Genomic DNA, 22,345 nt, shown 5'->3' on the forward strand with positions numbered 1-22,345 from the left:
AAAAGTAAGTGAAAACACAAAGGGAAAAAAAAGCTAAGAATATTGGCCACTAAGTTGGAAGTTGCATGCTGGAGACTCAAGTGCACTGTTTGATAGGTCTCTGGTTTTTAATAATCTTGAGCAAAAACAATTCAAATACATAATTTTATATCCAACATAATGAAAAATGAAAACTCAGAGAAATGATAAACCAATCCCAATTAAATGTATAGTTATTTTTTAATTGTATTTTCTCCTACTAGGATGTGAAAAATAAAGAGAAGGGGAAAAGGCACCTGAAATTAAAGGTGTTTTTAAAAGACAATTTAAAAAACACTAATACACACCCCCACACCTCCACCCCACCCCCGAAAACAGATGAGAGCCAAGGCAATCAAGACATTAAGGGTATATGTAAATGAATATGATGGCTGTGCATGTTAAGGACACGTTTACTGTTTAAAATTAAAGTTTAACTATGGGTTTCAGTGCCTTAATTTTTGTCAGGATTGCTGCAAAGCAGCTATATTTAGAACAACAATTCAAGTTTTGGTAACAAAGTCACAGGGGAAGAAGAAGGAAGTTGTTAAATCCTTAGTGCTTCAGGCAGTAAAGGCATATTTTGCAAGACAAAATCAGAAGGAAAGGAAAATAAGGAGGGAACTGTTTGATGTATGTGAGATTCTGGAAAACACAGAACACATGGTCTCCGACAGAAAGGAATCAGAATGTTAGAAACTAACAGGTCACAAACTCCAGCAAAGGGGATGGGTTGGAATAATTTCTAGAGAGAGGGTTCTTAACTTTGATGTGTCTGAGATCCCTAGACTGCTTCTCAGAATCACATTTTTAAATGCATAAAATACATAGGATTTTTGTCTCTCTTCTGTACTTGAGCAAACTGCCAGGCACATAATAGGTGCTTAATAAATGTTGATTGATTGACAAAGGAAGTCATCTTTATGTACAATTATCAAAGTAATTAAACAAGTTCATAGACCACTTTCAAGAAAACCTGGTAGAGGTCAGAAGAATCCCCTGTTAACATGACAGAGGGGGTAGGGGGAGGGAAAGGAAGACTGCAAAGGAAGACTGCTGTACACACTCAAGATCAAGGGTATGTGGCCCCAGCAAGGTAGGGATTGTTGCTATGAGGAAGAGAATCACAACTGCTATAAAACCTTAGCAAAGGCCTGACTTGAGGGAACAGGAAAGATTAATTGAGAAGAGGTATCACAATAGGAGATTAAATACATATGTCCACATTCAAGGAAGATGGGTATATCCTTGACCATCTAGGAATCTCACCAATGCTTAGTTCTGTAATAACGTCTTACAATAAATTCTCCTTTGGAGAGTGACTCCTGGGGGCTAGGTTCCAGAATGTTACTGAGCTCGAACTACTCTCCCATGGAGGAGTTAGAGGAAAGCCAGTCTGCAGATATGCAGAGATTTCACACAAACAAAACAAGCAGCTACTAAACACAAAGGGAAGACTGAACCTGAATAGTTGCCAAAATCAAGCAGAGACAGAACACAACTGATCATTGTGAAGATTTCCTTTATGCCTAAAAACTGATATAATACCAAGACAGGTGCTAAACAGGGTAAAGTGAAGAACAATCTCTTGATATATGGAGCCAAAGCTTTCCAGAACACTGCCACAACCTTCTGAAAACACAGAACGATGTTCAAACAGCCTTTCCTCTAATCCTTACTTCCTCATTTCTGGGCCCCAATGGAAAGACCAGTTCTCAGGGAAGACCTAGTCAAGAGCAGTAATCATTTTTAACTTTCTGGCCATTAGACAACAGTCTCAAATGAGGGCTCTGGCTTCCTTTTCCTCATCCAGTGCCCAACCTAAGCCATCCCCATAAGTCTTCTGACACAAATTGGGCAGTAATATCAAATAAGGATGAGAAAGCTAAAGTCAATAGGAAGGGGCCCTAGATATTTAAAGAACTCATGCCACTGTTTATGTAATTGAAAATACACAACTATTAGGAAAGAAATGGTAGAAACTAAAGTGAGGTTAAGGCAAATTTCTGCACCCAAGATCCTAGCATGTGAATATTGCTTGTAGATACTCTACTTGGCCACTCTTATCATTAATTCCCAGAGGAGCTTCGCTCAAGATCAAAGAAATGGCAAAATCTCTGCCATAAGATGGGAAGATCTGAAAGGGATTCCAGGGAATACCTGATTTGGCTACTTTTTAGAATACCAAGTCCACATAAAGCCAAACCACAAGGCAGGTCAGCAACAGGAATAAGGATAAGGTTGTTCATTCACTATCATTCAAATCATTACAAAAATATTACCTGGATTGAAAAATGACACCTCTTCTCCAAACAAAGACTAGAAGGAGAAGTAAACCACGAGAGGACTATAGTCAGCCTCATGAGACGTGACATCTGAGCCATAGGGTACCCAAGAACACTTTCCTGTTTATAATGTGCACTGTTCTAGGTGGTAGGGATGCAAATATAAAAATGAAACAATTTCTGTGTTTAAGATTACATTTGATTGAAAGAGACAGATATGTAAACATGCATACAAAATAAAGACTATTACAAGATAAATTTCTTGAGAATACACTAGATATATATCACTAACAAAATCCAACAGTCAGAGTTACAAAGAGAAATTCCATTTAAAGTAACTACTGATAATATAAAATATTTGGGAATCTATCTGCCAAGGGAAAATCAGAAACTTTATGAGCAAAATTACAGACCACTTTTCACACAAATTAAGTCTGATCTAACCAATTGGAAAAATATTAAATGCTCTTGGATAGGGCGAGCAAATATAATAAAGATGACAATATTACCTAAACTAATCTATTTATTTAGCGCTATACCAATCAGAGTCCCAAAAAACTATTTTAATGACCTAGAAAAAATAACAACAAAGTTCATATGGAAAAACAAAAGGTCAAGAATTTCAAGGGAATTAATGAAAAAAAAAATCAAATGAAGGTGGCTTAGCTGTACCAGATCTAAAATTATATTATAGAGCAGCAGTTACCAAAACTATTTGGTATTGGCTAAAGAATAGAGTAGTTGATCAGTGGAATAGATTAGGTTCAAGGGATAAAACAGTCAACAAATATAGCAACCTAGTCTTTGACAAACCCAAAGATCCCAGCTTTTGGGATAAGAACTTACTGTTTGATAAAAATTGCTGGGAAAATTGGAAACTAATATGGCAGAAACTAGGCATTGATCCATACTTAACGCCGTACACCAAGATAAGGTCAAAATGGGTTCATGACCTAGGCATAAAGAATGAAATTATTAATAAATTAGAGGAACATAGGATAGTTTACCTCTCAGACCTGTGGAAGGGGAAGGTCTTTATGACCAAAGCAGAACTAGAGATCATTACTGATCACAAAATAGAAAATTTCGATTATACCAAACTGAAAAGTTTTTGTACAAACAAAACTAATGCAGACAAGATTAGAAGGGAAGCAATAAACTGGGAAAATATTTTTACAGTCAAAGGTTCTGATAAAGGCCTCATTTCCAAAATATATAGAGAATTAACTCTAATTTATAAAAAATCAAGCCATTCTCCAATTGAAAAATGGTCAAAGGATATGAACAGACAATTCTCAGATGAAGAAATTGAAACTATTTCTAGTCATATGAAAAGATGCTCCAAGTCATTATTAATCAGAGAAATGCAAATTAAGACAACTCTAAGATACCACTACACACCTGTCAGATTGGCTAAGATGACAGGAAAAAATAATGATGATTGTTGGAGGGGATGTGGGAAAACTGGGACATTGATTCATTGTTGGTGGAGTTGTGAACGAATCCAACCATTTTGGAGAGTAGTTTGGAACTATGCTCAAAAAGTTATCAAACTGTGCATACCCTTTGATCCAGCAGTGTTACTACTGGGATTATATCCCAAAGAGATTATAAAGAAGGGAAAGGGACCTGTATGTGCACGAATGTTTGTGGCAGCCCTTTTTGTAGTGGCTAGAAACTGGAAACTGAATGGATGTCCATCAGTTGGAGAATGGCTGAATAAATTGTGGTATATGAATATTATGGAATATTACTGTTCTGTAAGAAATGACCAACAGGATGATTTCAGAAAGGCCTGGAGAGACTTACACGAACTGATGCTGAGTGAAATGAGCAGGACCAGGAGATCATTATATACTTCAACAACAATACTATATGATGACCAGTTCTGATGGACCAGGCCATCCTCAGCAACGAGATCAACCAAATCATTTCTAATGGAGCAGTAATGAACTGAACTAGCTATGCCCAGAAAAAGAACTCTGGGAGATGACTAAAAACCATTACATTGAATTCCCAATCCCTATATTTATGCACACCTGCATTTTTGATTTCCTTCACAAGCTAATTGTACAATATTTCAGAGTCTGATTCTTTTTGTACAGCAAAATAACGTTTTGGTCATGTATACTTATTGTGTATATAATTTATATTTTAATATATTTAACATCTACTGGTCATCCTGCCATCTAGGGGAGGGGGTGGGGGTGGGGGGGTAAGAGGTGAAAAATTGGAACAAGAGGTTTGGCAATTGTTAATGCTGTAAAGTTACTCATACATATAACCTGTAAATAAAAGGCTATTAAATAAAAAAAAAAAAGAAAAAAAAAAAGAGAGAATACACTAGAATAGTTACCCATACATATAACCTGTAAATAAAAGGCTATTAAATAAAAAAATAAAATAAAAAAAGAGAATACACTAGAAGCTGGGTGGGAAAAGGGGGTAGGGGGTAGCAGAAAAGTTTTTCTATTCAAAGGGGTTTTTAAGGAAACAACACGATGAAGTAGGAGTGCATTTCAGGCATGGAGGGCATGCATTACAAAGACAGAAGAGGGTATTAGGGCTTGAGAAACAGCAAGAAGGCTAGTCTGGTTGGAAGACACACTCAAAGACTACATAATATGGTTGGAAATAAAGCTGAAACCAGACAAGAATTTAAAAGGTAAACAGAAGTTTGCGATTGATCCTAGAGGAAATAAACCACTAGAATTGACTGAGCAGAGGAATAACATGGTTAGAATTATGCATTTTAGAATATCACTTTGGCAGTTGTGTGGAGGATGGACTGGAAAGGGGAAAGACTGGAAGCAGAGAAATGAATTAGAAAGTTATATATTAGTCCAGGCAAGAAACACTAAAGACCTGAACTAGAGTGGTAGCCATGTGAGAACAGTCAGTCAATAAGCATTTATTAAGCCTCTATGTATTAGGCACTGCTAAGTGGAGATTCAAAGAAAGGCAATCTCTGCCCTGGAAAGAGCTCACAATCTAATTGGGGAAGCAACTTGTAGACATCCTTGTACAAACAAGCTAGAGACAAGATAAGAGGAAATAATCAACAAAGAAAAGTCACTAGAAATAAGAGGGATTAGGAAAGCTTCCTGAAGTAGGTGGGATTTTGGTCAGGACTTGATGGGAGCCAGAGAAGCCAGGAGATAGAAATAAGGAAGAAGCACTGCAGGAATAGAAGATGGCAGAAATGTCAGGACCTGGAAGATGGAGCATCTTCTTTAACAAAGAGCAAGGAGACCAATGTCACTGGACCCCAGAGTATGTTGGAGGGTTGGAGGGGGGAGATTAAGCTATAATCCTGGAAAGATAGGGTTGGGAGTGCTAGGTCATGAAGGGCTCTGAATGCCAATCAAGAGGATTTTATAGTTGATCCTAGAAGCACTTGGAAGCCATTGAAATTTATTGGGTAGGGGAGTGGGAGAGTGCAAGAGGAACATGTTTTAGAAAAAACTACTTTGATTCACTTGTTTTTCTTTTTCTTTTTTTTTCCCTCTCATGATTTTTCTCTTTAGTTCTGATTTTTCTCTCCCAAGATGATCCATAACAAAATATGTATTTTTAAAAAATTAATGTACATGTATAGACAGAAAAAAAAAAGGAAAATCACTTTGGCAGCTGAATGGAGGATGGACTCAAATGGGGAAGTCTGTGATAGGCAGATCAGTCTCCTGTTGCAACAGTTCAGGTGTGAGTAGATGAGGGCATGCACAAGCGTGGTAGAAGTATCAAAAGAGAAGGGAACAAATTTAAGAGACACTACAAATGTGAAACCAGGTCTGGATAAAACACTGGATAGAAGGTAGGGATTAGGAGGCGGAAGTAATGAGAAGTCAAGGATGACACGGGTCTGGAGAACTGGGAACAAGGCATCTTTGACAAAAATCGGGAAGTTTGGAAAGGGGAGGGCTTGAGGAGAAAGATAACGAGTTCAGTTTTGGAGATGTTAAGTTTTAGCTGTCTACCAGCACTCAACTGTCTGGAGGTCAGCTTAGATAATGTGGGAGGTAGAAACAAGATTTGGTAATGGACTAGATATGCAGGGGGAAGAAAGGAGTCAAGAATACCATAAGATTGCAAAAAATGGTAGCATCTTTGGCTGCTTCATGGTAATTTGGAAACTAAATAGGTTTTGGATAAAAGATACATTCAGTTTTGGACATAAACCTGAGAGGTTTCTGAGATGACACACATAAAATGTCCAATAGGCAGCTGAAGTTGTCAGTGGAGCTCAGGAGAGATGATGGGACTGATTACACAGATTTGGGAATCATCTGCGTGGAAAAAATAATTAAATCCATGGGAGCTGATGAGGGCACAACCAAGTGAGAGAATATAAAAGAGAGAAGGTATGGGCACAGGGGTCCAGAAGAAAGCCTTGGAATATAATTTAAGGAGTACATATGGAAGTTGAACCAACAAAGGTGACTAAAAAGGAATAGTTGAGACAGGCAGGAGAACCAAGAGAGAATATTTCAAAATCTCAAAAAACAAAAAAGTGTCCAATGCTACAGACAAACCAAGAAGGGTAAGATGAGGTCATCAGATTGAGCAATTAAAAGATCTTTGTTAAATGGATATACAACCTGAATGTTAAAAGATCTGCCATTAAAAAAAAATTCACAGCTATAAGTAGCATAAGAAAGAATTAACCAAACAAGGAATAGAGACAATTACAAAATAAAACAGACTAATTTTAATTACATGAAATCAAAAAGCTTTTGCACATACAAAATTAAGGCCTGTAGGACAAGAAGAGAAAGTGATCAAATAGAAACAAATGTACGTGTCATATTTCCCAGATAAGGGTTTGGTGTTTTAAGATGTGAAAGCAATCATGGTCTTGATGATGATGATTACAATGATAAAAAAAAGTTAGGTTTAAAATATTCATTACCTATATTAATTTGTTTAATTCCTAAGTATCATTAATACAGCTATGATATAGCTATTAGAGGTATTATTGTGCTGGTTTTACAAATTCAAAAACACATAATTTAGTGACATGAAGTGATTTTCTCTAAGTCATACAGCTTCTGAGTATGAGATGGGCTGCAAAAAAGATCTTTCTAAATCAAAGTCCAAGTTTCTATTACTCCTATTTTGCAGATTTTTTTGTGATATAACACCTCAAAGACAAACTATCTCTCTTTCTCTACCTATCTTTCTTTCTTTGTCTCTCTCTGTGTTTCCTTCTCTCTCTTTCTCTCCCTCTCACTGAAAGCATTAAAATATTGAGGAAAATATGCTTAAATATTCCCTATGCTGCTTATATGAAGATTTTGGCACCTAATAAGAAAAACATTTATTGTATGAAGCAGCCTTTAAATAGAAGAACCCACTAAAAGTAATTTTCCATAATAACAAGAAACTGTGATAGTTTATCAGAATTTATTTATGGCAGTAATATCCAAAAGCCATTCCCTAGGAGAGCCATGTGTGAAAGTGCATGAACAAACAGCTCTCTATTGAAGAATTACAAGTTATTAAAAACCACAAAAAAGAATGGTCCAAATCACCAATAATAAGAGCAATCAAACCAAAACAACTCTGAAGTTTCACTCCACACTCTGAAAACAGCAAAAATAGCCCCAAAAATGGCAACAATGTTAGAGGGATTATGGAAGAACAGGCACAATAATACACTGTGGATGGATCTGTGAAATTGTACATCCATTTGGAAAATAATTTGGAAATATGTAAAAATAAAGTAACTAAAAAGTCTATTGACCTTTGAATCTGAAATTATTACTAATAATAGTTTTAAAGGGTATTAATACCCCCCAAAGAAGTCATTGATAAGAAAGTCCCTAAATACTCCAAAATACTTAAAACAGCACTTTGTATGGTAACTAAGAACTGGAAACAAAGTAGCTGCCTACCAACTGGGGAATGGCTAAACAAATGGTGGCACATGAAAATAATGAAACAGAACTATGCTATTAAAAAATGATGTTAATGATAAATACAAAGAAGCATGGAAATATCCACACTAATTGATACAGAGCAATATAAGCAGACCCAGAAAAACAATATACACAACTACTTCAATGTAAATAGAAAGACTCACCAAAAATTCAATAGTAAAGGTAACAAAATTATAAAGAACAAACAGGAGTGAATTGAAGCGATAAGAGAAGATTCCTGCAAACTACCACTTTGTGCAGGTGGGAATGTCCAAAGGTGTAACACACTGGACTTTTTTTTGGACTCTTTCAAAGTATCATTGTGTTGATTTTTTTCCCCACTTAAAAAAATACCATTTATTATAGGAAACTATATGAAATATGAAACCATATATTATATGAAATTATATGAAACATAATTATGGTGATAAAGAAATAGAATATTAAAAATAGACATTTCTTTTTAAAAAGTGATCATTGATAACTTTACAGATGAGTTCTATTATGTGTTAAGATCAGAAGTCAAATCGGAAGGAGTTGAAAAGTGAGGGAGAGAAAAGTAAAAGCAGTAAGTGTAAACAATTTTTCCTAGGAGTATGAGAAAGAAGAGATACAAAAAGCAATGACAGGATCTGGTAAGAATTTTTTTCAGAATCAGAAAGATGGTGACTTGGGCAAGTTTGTAAAGAGCGAGAAAAGAATCAGTATATAGGAAAAGACTGAAGACTAGGAGCAGGGGCAGAATGATCAAGGCAGCAATCTATGGGAGAAGATGGGAGGGGATGAAATCAAGGGCACATGGAGAAGGGCCAGCCTTTGTGAGAAAAGCTGCCTTTCTTCAGAAAGAGTAAAGAAAAGAATTGGGGATGAGGTCAGTAGGTTTTGAGTTGTAGAGAGGGGGACAAGAGAGAGTTCATGATGAATGGGCTCTATTTTCTCAGTAAAATAGAAGGAAAGGTCCTTAGAAAAGAGGGTGGGGGAGGTGTGGAAGGCTCCAGTAGAAAAGAGGTTTATAACAGCTTCTTTACAACAATGGAGAATAGGATAGGGAATCCTTCAGGGAGGAGGAAATGGATGGCTTTCAGGAGGTGAGTTAAGGGCTACTAGAGATTAGATAACATAAATTTTTAGTGGATCCACTGACCTCAGTCTCATGATTTCCTCCAGTTCCATTGAGTAGCTTAAGAGGAGAGGAAGTAGTGGTTTGCTGCTGAGTTGCTAGCCTTCCAATTCTTGATGTTAGTAGGAAAATCTACTAGTCATCATTAACAAAAATGGGGCAAGGAAAGGCTGATAAGTGAAGGGATTCTTTATTTTAATTTTAAATTCTATAAAGGCAATGAGTCAATATTAATTCTTCCTCATCACAATAGATGAGTGGTATAGGGGAGGCTCTTAAGGACTGCTCTGCCACTTATTTTAAAGAAAATTTTTTGTATCTGTTTCCTCCACTATGGAATATCAATTCCTCGAAGGCAATTTCACTCAACAAACATAAATAAAATGAAACCACTATTGCCCTCTAAGAATTAACATTTCAGTGGGACAAGAAGGAAAAATCAATGAGGATAGACTTCCAGTGGGAAGTCCTAGTTGTGAAATGAGAGGAAGAACACTAAAATCATTTGCCTTCATCATCAGTCTCTCTTCAACTGGACTATGCTTTTTTGTATTCCCAGTGCTTAATATAGTGTCTGATAAGTGCTTACTGTTTACTGACTGACAGGACTCATTTCCCAGAGTACCAAAAATGCAACCCTCCCCACTAGTTAACTCTCTTATCCCTTTTACCCCTTACTCTCTCTATCCCAGACTACCAGAAGAGCAACCGCACAGTCTCTAACCTCTGTGGCCTGTTAGATCATCTCCACAAACCTTAATGCTACCACCCCCCACCCCCAATGTTCTTATCTGTCTGCCTCTTTCACTTTACTCTCTGGGATTACAGCTCTACTCCCTTCATATTATACCTACTCCTTCCATCTGACTCAGGCCTGGCTCCTTCTAGATGACAATGTATCTCAAGCCTTCTAGTCAAGTACTAGTTGTACATTCTAACATATTTTAACTTACCATTATTGACTTGAATAATCACCACTTAGCAACCTATTCTCCTGTGAGGTTCGCTCTATCCAAATTTATCACCCAATCCAGATCCTAATGGCTGTTATTGACCAACTACTGGATCATTCTTGCTCCTCAATAAATTCAGTGCCTAGATTCTAGCTCCCCTCCCCAACCCAACTGGCATATTAGGGTACTTCAACATATATGCTCATGTTCACTCAAATACTCTAATTCAATTTCTCAATCTAATTTACTCCAAAGACCTGTTCTTCTATTTCAGCTCAATTACACAAAAAATGGCCACATTCTTGATCTTGCCATCATTTACAAGGACTCCAAAATTCCTTTATCTGAAATAATCCCTCAATATTCTATCTTTCCTTATGCCTCACTTATCCCTTGTCCTCATTATGACCTGAAATTTCTCCATCTCATTGTATTTTATCAGGCCATTTTATCACATCTCTGGTTATACTCTTTTCCCTTTGTAATCTCATCTCCCTTAGTGAAGCAATTCAACTCTATACTATGCTCCACTCTTAAAACTGTTTGCTTCCTTGTTCTGTGAATCTTCACATCTTGCCAAACCCTAAGCCTAGATTTCTCTTTCCACCCACCTCCTCAGAGCTGGAGGAAGTCTTTAAATCATGGCTACTGGCTTCACTTTATAGTTTATATTTATATCACCCAACTGGCCCTCACTACAGATCTTTTACTCCTATTTAATTCTCTACCCTGGGTCAGCTGGGTCTGGAGGACCTGAGAGGAACTAAATCAAATCTGGGTCAGATATTTACTAGCCGTGTGACCCTGAGCAAGTCACTTAACCCTATTTGTCTCAGTTTCCTGTAAAATAAGAAGAAATGGCAAACCACTTCACTATCTTTGCCAAGAAAACTCTAAATGGGGTCATGACTAATTGTCTAAAAAAATTCTCTATTCTACTCTCTGACTCTTTCCAAATCATTTCTCAAGACTGACAGGATACCTCCATTATCTCAGCTGAGCCCGTTGCTTCATTTATCTTCAACACTCAAAAAATTGAAACTGTTAACTGAGAACTTCCTTTTCCACATCTCATAGGGCCTTGACTTCATCCCTCCTTCCCTTCAGTCTCTTATGAAGAGATAGTACTCCAAGATCGATTCCTCTACCCCCATCCTATCATCCCTTCTTATATTCTCCCAATCCCAATTATCATCCCCTCTTCAATCTTCAACATTTCCGTATCTATTGTTTCCTTCCCTATTGCCAAGAACCGACCCCCCCAAGTCTCTGCCCTCCTTTAGAAAAGCCCTCACTAGAACCTTCTATTCCTGTTCCATCCCTCCCTCTCTCCTAAACTTTCCTCCCTTTCTCAAATTCTCTGAGAAACCTCACTAATTCCTCTCCTTTCATTAACTTCTTATTCCCTTTAAGTCTATCTAGCTTTAGATTTCATTACTCACCTGAAACTAGTCTCTTCCAAATTCATCTCTAGTTTTTTAAAGCCTGCCAAACAGTTTCTTCTCTGTTCTCCTCCTTCATGACCTTCTGAAACTTTTGCCACTGCCGAACACCTTCCATATCCTCTAGTGCTTACCCAATTCTTGTCAGATTCTTTTGCTGGATTTTTATCCAGATCATACTTTAATTGTAAATTTATCCCAAGGCTCTCTGCAGGCTCCTCCTCTCTTTGCACACTCTTATTTGATAAGCTCATCGGCCCTTATGGATTTAGTTTTACCAGATGGCTTCCAAATTGATAAATCCAACCTTAGACTATCTCCTGAGCTCCAATCCAGAATCACCAATTGTCTAAACATTTTAAAAGAGAAATTCCAAATACATCTCAAACTCAACAAAATGAAAGCAGAACTCATTATCTTTCCCCAGAAAACTCTCTTCCAAGCTTTCCTATTACTGCATAGGGAACTATAACCTCCAGAACCAGAGCCTCAGTGTCCTGAAATGTTTACCCTCAATCATCTCCACAAATTTTATTGTTTCTCTCTCTGCACTTTTTCATTCACACCAATCCTAGCACAAACTCTTATTACTTCTTGATTTTACTACTGCCATAGCCTTTTTAATCTCCTTGCCTCAGGCCTCTCTCCATACCCATTATCCCAAATCACCAATATTAACTCTAGAACCCAATATAAATTCTTTGATGTAATACTTAAAATTCTTTATAACCTTGCCCCTTCCATCTTATTGTTCATTACTCGGGTCCCTATACACTGCAATCTAACTAAACTGAACTACTAGTTTTGCAGTAAGTCGGTCAATGTGGCCAGAGAGCACATGAAGAAAAGTAATGTGCAACAAATTTGGAAAGATAGGCTGAAGCTAGATTGTGAAGGACTTACTTTTGAAGTCAGAAAAATTTGTATTTTCTCTTTAAATGTAAGAAAAAGCCTCTAGAGCTGAGAAGTAGAGGAGTGATAAGGTCATACCTTTGCTTTAGGAATATCAATCTGGCATCTTATGGAGAAGACAGGAGGGGCTTGAGGCAGGGAGACTAAGAAGTTACTGCCCTAGCCCAAGGGAGAGATTATGAGGGCCAAAATGAAGGTGATGGCTATAAGCAGAGGAAGAAACATCAAAATATGTTATGGAGATAAAACCAACAAGATTTGTCAATGGATTACAGGTGAGGAAGAGGGAAGAACTGAGGTCAATGCTGACATTTTGAGCCTTATTTATTGGAAGAATGGCAGTGCTCTTAACATATAAAGAGATATATTATGGGAGAGGGGAGAAGGTGAAGACAATATTTTAGGTATGATAAATTTAAGACATCCATCTGTGCCTGAATTCCAGCTGGGAGACTAGGGTTACATCTACTTATTATCCACAACCGAATCCAAGACAACTCATGAAATCACCAAAAGAGAAAAGGATATTTGGCCCAGGACAGCCCCCTGGTATATACCAACAGCTAGGAGATATGAGAGGTACAAGGATGATGATCCAGCAAAAGAGACTGAGAAGGAACAGCCAAGAAAGGGCTGGAAAAGTAGGAAAGAATACCATGAATACTCAGGAAGGAGAGAGTACCTAGAAAGTAGAGAGATCAAGAGTGGCAAATGCTGCAGAGAAATCAAGAATGAAGATTGAGGCCACTGGGTTGAGCTAATAAGAGAGCACTAGGAATCTTGTAAAGAAAAGTTTCCGTTTCAGTGATGAGAGACTGGGAAGTGAGTGGGAGATGATAATAAGAAAGTGGAAGCAAAGAATGTAGATCGCTTTTTCTAGGAGTCTGGCTGCTAAAGAATGAGGCCTTTCTATCTTCAGAGCCTAGCACAGTGCCTGTTATATAAAGTGTCCCAAAAGTCTTAATGCAATTTTCAAGTTATTAGAGCTTAGATTGAACTAAGATTTTTGCAAGAGCAAGTGGTCAGAATATTGGAGGCATCTATTCTATGCTTGTATGAGATTTAAAGAGGCATAGAGAGGAAAAATGATTTGTCCAAGGTACCAAAGACATTAAGTCTCTAGTCATAACTTTAATTCAAGTCCTCCAACTCCACACATACAACTACCAAAATTTAATTTGCTTTGATCTCATCTTGCCCCACAGGCCCATTGCCTCACCTCCAATAAGAAAGAACAAGGCTTCTAAATTTAGGAGAGCAATGAGAAAGAGTTCTGTAAGAAATAGTCAATGCCTTACAATAGCATCCTCTGCTGAATGTCTCACTATATCCCTACCTCCCCTACCTCCCAAACCAGTAGTTCTCAAAATATGGTTTATTGTCTGATCTCTTCCAGGATCATTGTATATAACAAGGCAATGTATACTTTTGCTTCTGTGATCATTTACATACGAAGTATTTTCTAACTGTTCTCTTGTCAAAAGTAACGCCCACCTTTGCATTCATTCATGCTGGGAAGGATTAAACTAGTCAAGAACAGGGGAACTATGGACTCCAAGGATCTCAAATTGGGAAAACTGAAAACTTCTCCACTAAGCCATGGATATAAGTAGTATGCACTCTTTAAATATCCTGTATAGGTCAATTAACAGTTCTCAAGAGGCTTCCCCCTCAAAAAGGCAGTTTAATTAGTTGCCTTCCTATATCTCACTACTAGAAAGAAGTAAGGGATTCCACTTGAGGGAAGAATTAGGGAAGTGGGTGTCAGGTATCAGACACCAACAAATCAAATTTCTTCTGCCTAGACTCACTGATGTCACCAGAAACCAACCACTATCCATCTACTTTCACAGTTTATATAGCCACAGGAAACATAACTCAAAGTTCTCAAAGTTGTCTCAGTATCCAAAGACCCAGAGAATTGTAGCTTCTTGTAGAAGCTAGATAGCGGAACAATAAAGTCTTAGCACAGCCATGATATTAAAACAAGCAAACAAACAAATAAGTAACAAGAAAATGGGTAGTGAACCTAAATGAAATTCAAAGAACTTCACCTCTATCACCTTGGTCTCAAATTTTCTTAAGATTTAAGAAAGGTAAATTCTTAAGAAGGTAGGGAATGCATCTTATTTTCATATCCCATCTCCCCCAGAACTCTTCCTTCACACAAGAGATAATAAACACTTAAAAATAAATAACACCCAAATTGACATCTGTAGCAAATGGACAATTCATTTGTGAGCCAAGTAAGGAAATAAGGAATAAGAGATACATGGTCCACTAGGAATTCTGACAAATTACATCCTTTAACATTTTATTTTCTTGTATCTACCATAGTTTTTTTGTTGTTGCTGCTGTTTGGGATTTTTGGTGTAGCCCTTAGAATACATATTAATTTATTCCATTCACCATCTTATATGGCAAAGTTCATGGTTCACCGAAACAATTATAGTGGTAACATCAAATATCACTGATCACAGATCACCATAAAACAGTTATAATAATGAAAGAGTTTTTAATATTACAAGAATTACCAAAATGTAATACATTTTTTGGAAAAATTCTGCCAGTTTTAATCTCCTTCAACTGGTGGCTCCATAATTTGATTTTCATAATAATCCTACTCCTCTAAAACCCATGTCCAGAGCAACTAAGGGAATTCCATTACTTGTGGACACATATACACCCACCCACCCACACACAAACTGAAATTTTTATACAATAAACCAATTGTGTAATTATTCCTATACACCTCTTTCACCTTGAGTTTTCCCTAACACACACCTTTTAATCTAATGCATTCTAAAAGAATACCGAACATTTAAAGAACCTTTAAGATACTGGATTTAAGTGCGTTCGAAGTGTCGATGATCAATGTGTCCTGCAATTCACATTAATTCTCGCAGCTAGCTGCGTTCTTCATGGATGCTTATTTTTATTGTTGTTGTTGTTGTTTTTTAATAATCTGCTTAGAAAAAGTGCCTTCTCAAAATCTAATTTCTACATTAGAAAAATATCTTCTTGCTCAAAGACCCAAGTCCTGACTTCAGAGGATTTGATACCAAAAATCAGTAATGAGGAAGACAAGCAAAGGTAAGATTCATATCTGATAAATAATTGGGAAGAAAAGGAAGAACTAGGAGAAATGGAAACTCCCAATTATGTAAGCCTCAAGCTATTTAAAAAGCTTTATGCTATATAGTGCCTTAAAAGAAAAGCCCTTCAGCCTCAAATCTTCTTTTCATGAATGGGAAAGAGTTGTTTTTAAAGTCCCTATTCCACACCATTCAGATACCCTCAGTATGCTTCCTAATATGTAATACAACACCTATAGAGCATGCAAAGCTATAAAATGAACAGGAGAAGCTAAAAAATAACTCTTGTTATGATCCCAAATGTTTCCAACAAGACTCAAGCTACACCTCAGATAAAAGAGCAAGAAGGATTGAAGGATTTTAATTATTCAACCATTATGGATCACAATTCATGTAGCAATATATGCCCTAGGGCAGAGACCCTGCTCTGGCAGACATACATTTTAGGTAACCTGAGTGATCTAAGCAAGACAAAATAAGCCCAGAAGGCCTGGATTACAATCTCTCAAGAGACCTGGGGAACTAATTGAGCCAAGGTCTAACTGTTATACTTAATATTTCTCAATTATTCCATGTGTGTGTCTTGAGAAGCAAAGTTGCAGAGTAGAGAGAGCACTGGACTTAGAGTAAGGAAGATCTGGATTTGTATTCACCTCAGACATATACTAGCTATGTAATCCTGAGCAACTGACTTTAAAAAGTTCTATGCCTCAGTTTATTCAACTGAAAAATGGGGATAACAACTTTCTATATTTCGCACTAATGCAAATATTAGTTATTGTCTTCCCAGTTATAAACTGAGGTTTAGAAACATGTTTTGTATTTCTCTGAATGCTCCACACTATCCTGGTAAAGTATAAAGCATATGATAATACTTAGTTGGTTAAATGGAATTCTGGCCCACTGATGGGATTAACTGTCAATTCCAGGAGAATCTGAAATTGATTTAAACAAATTATCTAGGTGTTCACAATCTCCTTCCCAACCTTGGACTCCATAGGAATCAGGAGTGGTGAAGAAACAAAGAGATTCCCAACCCCTTGCAGGTAAAAAGGTTTAATAAAAGCAACTACAATGAGCTCTGGAAATTAGTGAGGCTGTTGGCTACCAGAGTCACAAGTAATGGAAGTGGCTTTACACTAAATAGAAAACTTGGGGGGAAAGGAAGGGAGTAGACAAGAGAAAGGGAAAATAACAAAATAAATTAGGCAGTAGCAAAAAACGACTAAAGTGCTGGTGGGCACAGGGATGTACAGGGAAAGCTTATCTAACTGCTACTATTTAAAAGCAATGTCAGACATGGGGCTGTCCACTTTTCAAATACTCCATTGCTCAAAGAAGCAGTTATCATAACCTTAAGAATCCCCCTACTTATAATAATAGCTAATAATAGCAGCTAACATTTTCATGGTGCTTACTATGTGCTGGGCATTGAAGTAAGGGCTCCACAATTATCTCAATTGATTCTCAAAACAATCCTGAAAAGTAGGTGCTATTATCATCACTCTCATTTTACAAATGAGGAAACTGAGGCAGACAGAAATTAATTGATTTTCCCAGGATCATACAGCCAGCAAGTGTCTGTGGTTGAATATGAACTCAGGCAGATAGATCTTCCTGATTCCAGGCCCAGAAATCTATGATTGTCCTACCTAGCTACTTCTACTAATAAGTAGATGTTAGGCTTAAGGACAGATGATAGTATATAACCAAAGAGCATTTATTATCACTGGAGCCTCTGTGTTAGCCACTGGGGATACAAAGACAAAAACTTATTTTCTATTGAAAGCATGAGAGTGGGGGAATACGAGTGAGGAGAGAGATGGAGGGAAAAAAAGGCCAACAACTTAATAAAAGTACAAAGGTCTCAAACAGGAGAGATCGCTTGAAGTAACCTTAAAGTAAGGGAGAGATTCTAAGACTTGAAGTTGAGAAAGTATATTCCATGTACCAGACATAGCTTGTACAACAATAAATAATATTAATAATTAAATTAATATTAACAAATAAAATACAATTTCTTCATCTATAAAAGAATTCAACTACATAGCCTCTAATGTCCCATGTGGCTCCAATCCTCCAAATCTCTCCTTATATTTATAAGAACCCGAGTTGATTAGCACCATGTCTATCCTACCCTTGGAGTGAATACCTCTCCTCAGTCCTAGGATGGGAAGAACCCAAGCTAAATAAGCCTTTCTTTTCTAAATTAACCCATTCTTTTCTAGACTAGAGGCCACTCAGGCATTCCTACAAGTGGAAGGAGCTATTATTTGCTAGTTTCAAAGTCTAAAGCCTAATAATAACAATAATAATTAATATTCACATAATGCTTACTATGTGCCAGGCATTACACTAAACACTTTAAGATCACAATCATATTTGATTCTCACAACAATTCTGGGAGGCCGATGCTTTTGGGGGGAGGGGGCGGGTCAAGGCAATTGGGGTTAAGTGACTTGCCCAAGGTCACACTGCTAGGAAATGAGGTTAGATTAGAATTCTGACTCCAAACCCAGAAGGAACCTGACCATGATTATCCTGTCTTATTGGGCTTCAGAGGACATTTAAAAAAATATACTCCAATGAGCCCGGGGAGTTAAAGACTGACAGATATTAGATTTGTTGTTGCTATTATTAAGTTGTTTCAGTTGTATTTGACTCTGTGACCAAACTGGGGATTTTGTGAAAAAGATTCTGGAGTAGTTTGTCATTTCCTTCTCCAATTCATTTTACAGATGAGGAAAACGAGACAAAATGGTTAAATGACTTGTTCAAGGTCACATAGATAATGAATGTCTGAAATCAAATTTGAAAAAGTCTTCCTGACATGAAACCCAACACTAAACCACTAGGTCACTTAACTTCCCTAGATTACCAGAACTCAAATTAGTGGGCCCTGACAAAACCCATGACAACACATGAACTGTAATGCTCCAAAAGGTTTTATGTTACAAAAATAGATAACCATAGGACAAGGTCCTATGATATTCCAACTCTACTTGATAAACTTTTAAGAGATGAGATGGGTTTACTTTGGGGGAAGAGATTAAAAAAATCCATGGTATACTCCATTTTCATACCAATAGATTCAGGGTAAAAAGAAACCTATATATTTGTTACATCTCATCTGTGAGCAGTTTTGTAGCACAAAGTTAGGAGATGAAAGTTAGGAGTTAGGATTGAATAGAGACCTGCTCTGCCCAGACACCTCCTCTACCGGTTTCTTGACGTGCCCCTCCCTTCAGTAATCCAGTTTGGCAGGACCCCCAGGGCAGTTTTCAGTCACTATCACTTTTAGGTCCCCAGGAAGTAGAGTATTTTAGCATCAGAGTAACTACATAATTGTTCTGGAGATTAGTAGCAGGCCTAAGGCAAAAGAGAAGAAAAGGTTAAAAAAGAATCTACAGGTATGCAGAGCAGAATGTGAATACTAAAGATCCATATCCAAGCCAGTGGTCACTAGCCCAACTTGTAGAGGAATGGGAAGATCTGTGACAAAAGCTAACAAGTCCCAAAGCATCTCTGTGGATCTCTATTCTACTGGAACTGCAGCAGAAGTGCAAATGACCAGTGTTCTCTCTCAGACTCTTGGTTTCCTTCAGAACGAGAGACCATTCATTAGTTTCCAAACAGAAATCAACACTGTGCAGCTTCTAAGAAAATGTTTACAAGCCATCCTGGGTTGGAGGAAGACTGCTTTCTTTTCATAACCACTTCATCATCAAAAATTGTTAAGTACCAATTTGTACAGGGCACAGCATAGAGATGAAGTGACATTGAGCTTGGTTTCTACACTCTAATTGCCAATGATCTGCCCTCCCTAGCATTGAGACCCCAAACTACTTTGTTGGGATGCCAAAGTAAAACATGCTCTGATGAGCATGTATTACAGGTATGGGGGGATGGGAAAGTGCACAGAAAATTAAGAAGTATGGCTCACAAGCTTATCCCCACCTGTCCAACCCAGTTGGGGGATGAGAAGAGGCCAGCAGGGAGAGATGACATTTCATTGAAATCCAGGGAGGAAAGGGAAATGCAATTCTCTTGCTACTAGGAGTAGACTAGTTGGACTAGGGAAAAAAATCCACCACCCCCTTACTAAACCTGATTCACCAAAGCACACTGTCTTATCCCTTAACAAGCAGTGTATATACAGGTAGGAAAGATAAATGAAGAAATTTAAATTCCAACTGCTATTTCTAAGCAGGGTTATAAATTACTCATCAGAAATAAATACACCAAAGAACTAAAACAAAAATCTATTTTAAAAAGAGAAACCTACCCAATGATAGGAGTCAGGCACCAATAGTTATATAAAAGTCAACAGAAACTTAAGAAACAAAATATAACTGTAGTGATTATTAATATTAAGTATTCCTCAAGAAAACTAGGATCACCACAAATAATGGCGTAAGATAAGCTAAAGAGCCTCCTGTGACATGAGGGGTCTCCTCTTAGTCAGATGCAAATATCAAATATCACAGCCTCAAGGAAACTAAGCTAGTCTTTGGCCTCTATTTTGGATTCCCACGGTCCCCCCCAATGGAAAGCAACACTCCCAAATCACCAACAAAAGAGACAAACTTAATGGGCCCCTTAGGAGGGCAATTTCTATTTAGGTAAGTATTCACATAAATAGTTGTAAAGTTTCCTAAATATGTCAGAACTCTAAAGCTATCCACTCTGTAAACACTAGATGCCTGAACCTGTTGCTTTAGGGTGAAGCCTCCAGTCCCAACACCCTTGGCCCTCTGGGAGGTCCCTAGCTCACTTCCCCTTCCAGGGAGCCAACAGACAGCTGTCCTAGGAGGAGCCATCCCTCAGAGGAAGCTTGGAAAACACTCACGTGCTCTGAGAGGAGGGAGCCAACCCAGGAGCAGACAGTTGAGAGAGTGGACTGACCCACCCAAAGTTGTACCTAAAATTGAGTACATGGATGGGGATGAGGGAAGATATTCATAAAAAGGGGGTTGTACCTACAGGAAAAGGATATGATAAATCCTTTTCATGATGGGAGGAAAGAGCGAAGAAAGGAGGCATCCTCTCAATTTACCCCTAAAAGCAGGCAGAATTTCTGCTCTCAGGATGACCCCAAGTCCACAGTTTGGGGAAAGGACGGTAAAACAAAGAAGACGGGAAGGGGGAAATGCAGCGGAGAAAAGGGAAGCTAAGCAGAAAGCTAGTGTCCAGGGGGAGGGAGAAAAAAACCCAGATGTGGTGTAATGGAAATATGCTGAGTTAGGCAGAGCCGAGTTCAAATACTTAAGCCACTCGCAGTGTGACCCTGGGCGCGTCACTTCACTTCTGAGCGACTTGGTTTCCTCAACTGTAAAAGGGATCGATTAGAGCACCTTCTTACACGGCTGTGGGGAGGACCCAAGATGTTTGTAAACCGCTTAGCGCAACGCCCGGCGCATAGTAGGTTTGCTTAATAAATCCTCGTTTCCCGCCCTCTCTCCCCCTGCCAGAGTCAGTCCCGAGTCACGGAAAAGCAGGCGACGAGGTCTCAGGCAACTGGGGAAAAAATTAGGACAGGAGCCAGCTCTCCCTGGCCAGGACAGGTAAAAGCGCACGGTTTCCGGGGGGCGGGGAAGAAGGGGAACGCCCCCCACAGCTGGAGGAGGGGAGGGGCGCGGCGCTCGCAGCCCCGCAGGCGACAGCCCCGAGATCAGGAGCCGCTCATAACGCCGACCGCAAGGCCGGGAGCGGGGGGTCGGCCCTGGGGCGCCCCAGTCGCTAGGAAAAGGGATAAAGAGGGGCTCGCAGAGGCCTGAGCCGGGCAGGGCAAAGCAGGACGTGCCGCGGGACTCGGGTCCTCCCTGCCCGGGCGTAGACAGAGGAGACCCCCCCCCCACCCTGTCGGACTACGGGTCGGGGGAGGGGTCAGACGCCGGGACCCTGGGAGGGGCCAGTGTCCCCTCAACTGGGGTCGGCCGGAGAGGGGGGAGGAGGGATAAAGGAGGGAAGGGAGAGGCCTGGCAGAGCTGAGGCGTGGGCGGGAGCCCACGGAGGTGCCAGGACAGGTTTACTCACCGAGGCTCTGGGACGACGAAGCTGCAGGGCCCGGCTCTGCGGACTGGCTCCGCTCCTCTCCCCCCCGGCAGTGTCCCAGGCTCCGGCCTCCACTTCCGCCTTTCAGCCGCTCCGGATCCGGATCTTCCTATCTTGCCCCGCCCCTCTCCGGTCCCGGGTGACTGACAGGGATTCGAGACCAATGAGAAAGGAGGGTCTCCCGGCACGCCCGCTGAGCCGGCAGGGGGCGATCTCGCGGCGGGAAAAAGGACTCGGGGGCGGGGTGTCCTGGGACTTGTAGTTCGTGAAATTGGGCAGAGAGAGGCAACTTGAGCTCCGGAATTGGGGTGGAGCGGGCTGCAGACTAGGCGGGGCCTGAGGATCCCGAGACACTTCAAAGACTTGGGGACCTTAGCGAGGGAAGGCGGGACAGGGGCTGGGGCTGGAAGGGATACATTGTAATTCATGGGCTATAAAAAGTGTTACCACAAATAATCAAAAGAGACTGGCCCTCCCAGTACATTTTCTCCCCGGGCCATCTCATCCCCTCGTTGCCATTCAATTTAATTCTGCATAAGAAATCCCAG

The 22,345-nt window shown here is 39.2% G+C and overlaps 1 protein-coding gene across 1 annotated transcript in view; it reads right to left on the reverse strand.

Moving 5' to 3' along the window:
- The window catches only part of RAB5C (RAB5C, member RAS oncogene family), a 44,068-nt gene extending 22,164 nt beyond the window's left edge, over window positions 1-21,904 (reverse strand). The window contains exon 1 of the mRNA XM_012548272.3: window positions 21,780-21,904. The gene's annotated coding sequence lies outside the window, so the exon portion shown is untranslated. The remainder of the gene's footprint in view (window positions 1-21,779) is intronic.
- Window positions 21,905-22,345: the final 441 nt, after the last annotated feature.

Source organism: Sarcophilus harrisii, chromosome 4 (genome assembly GCF_902635505.1).
Source record: "Sarcophilus harrisii chromosome 4, mSarHar1.11, whole genome shotgun sequence".
Classification (NCBI taxonomy): Eukaryota; Metazoa; Chordata; class Mammalia; order Dasyuromorphia; family Dasyuridae; genus Sarcophilus; species Sarcophilus harrisii.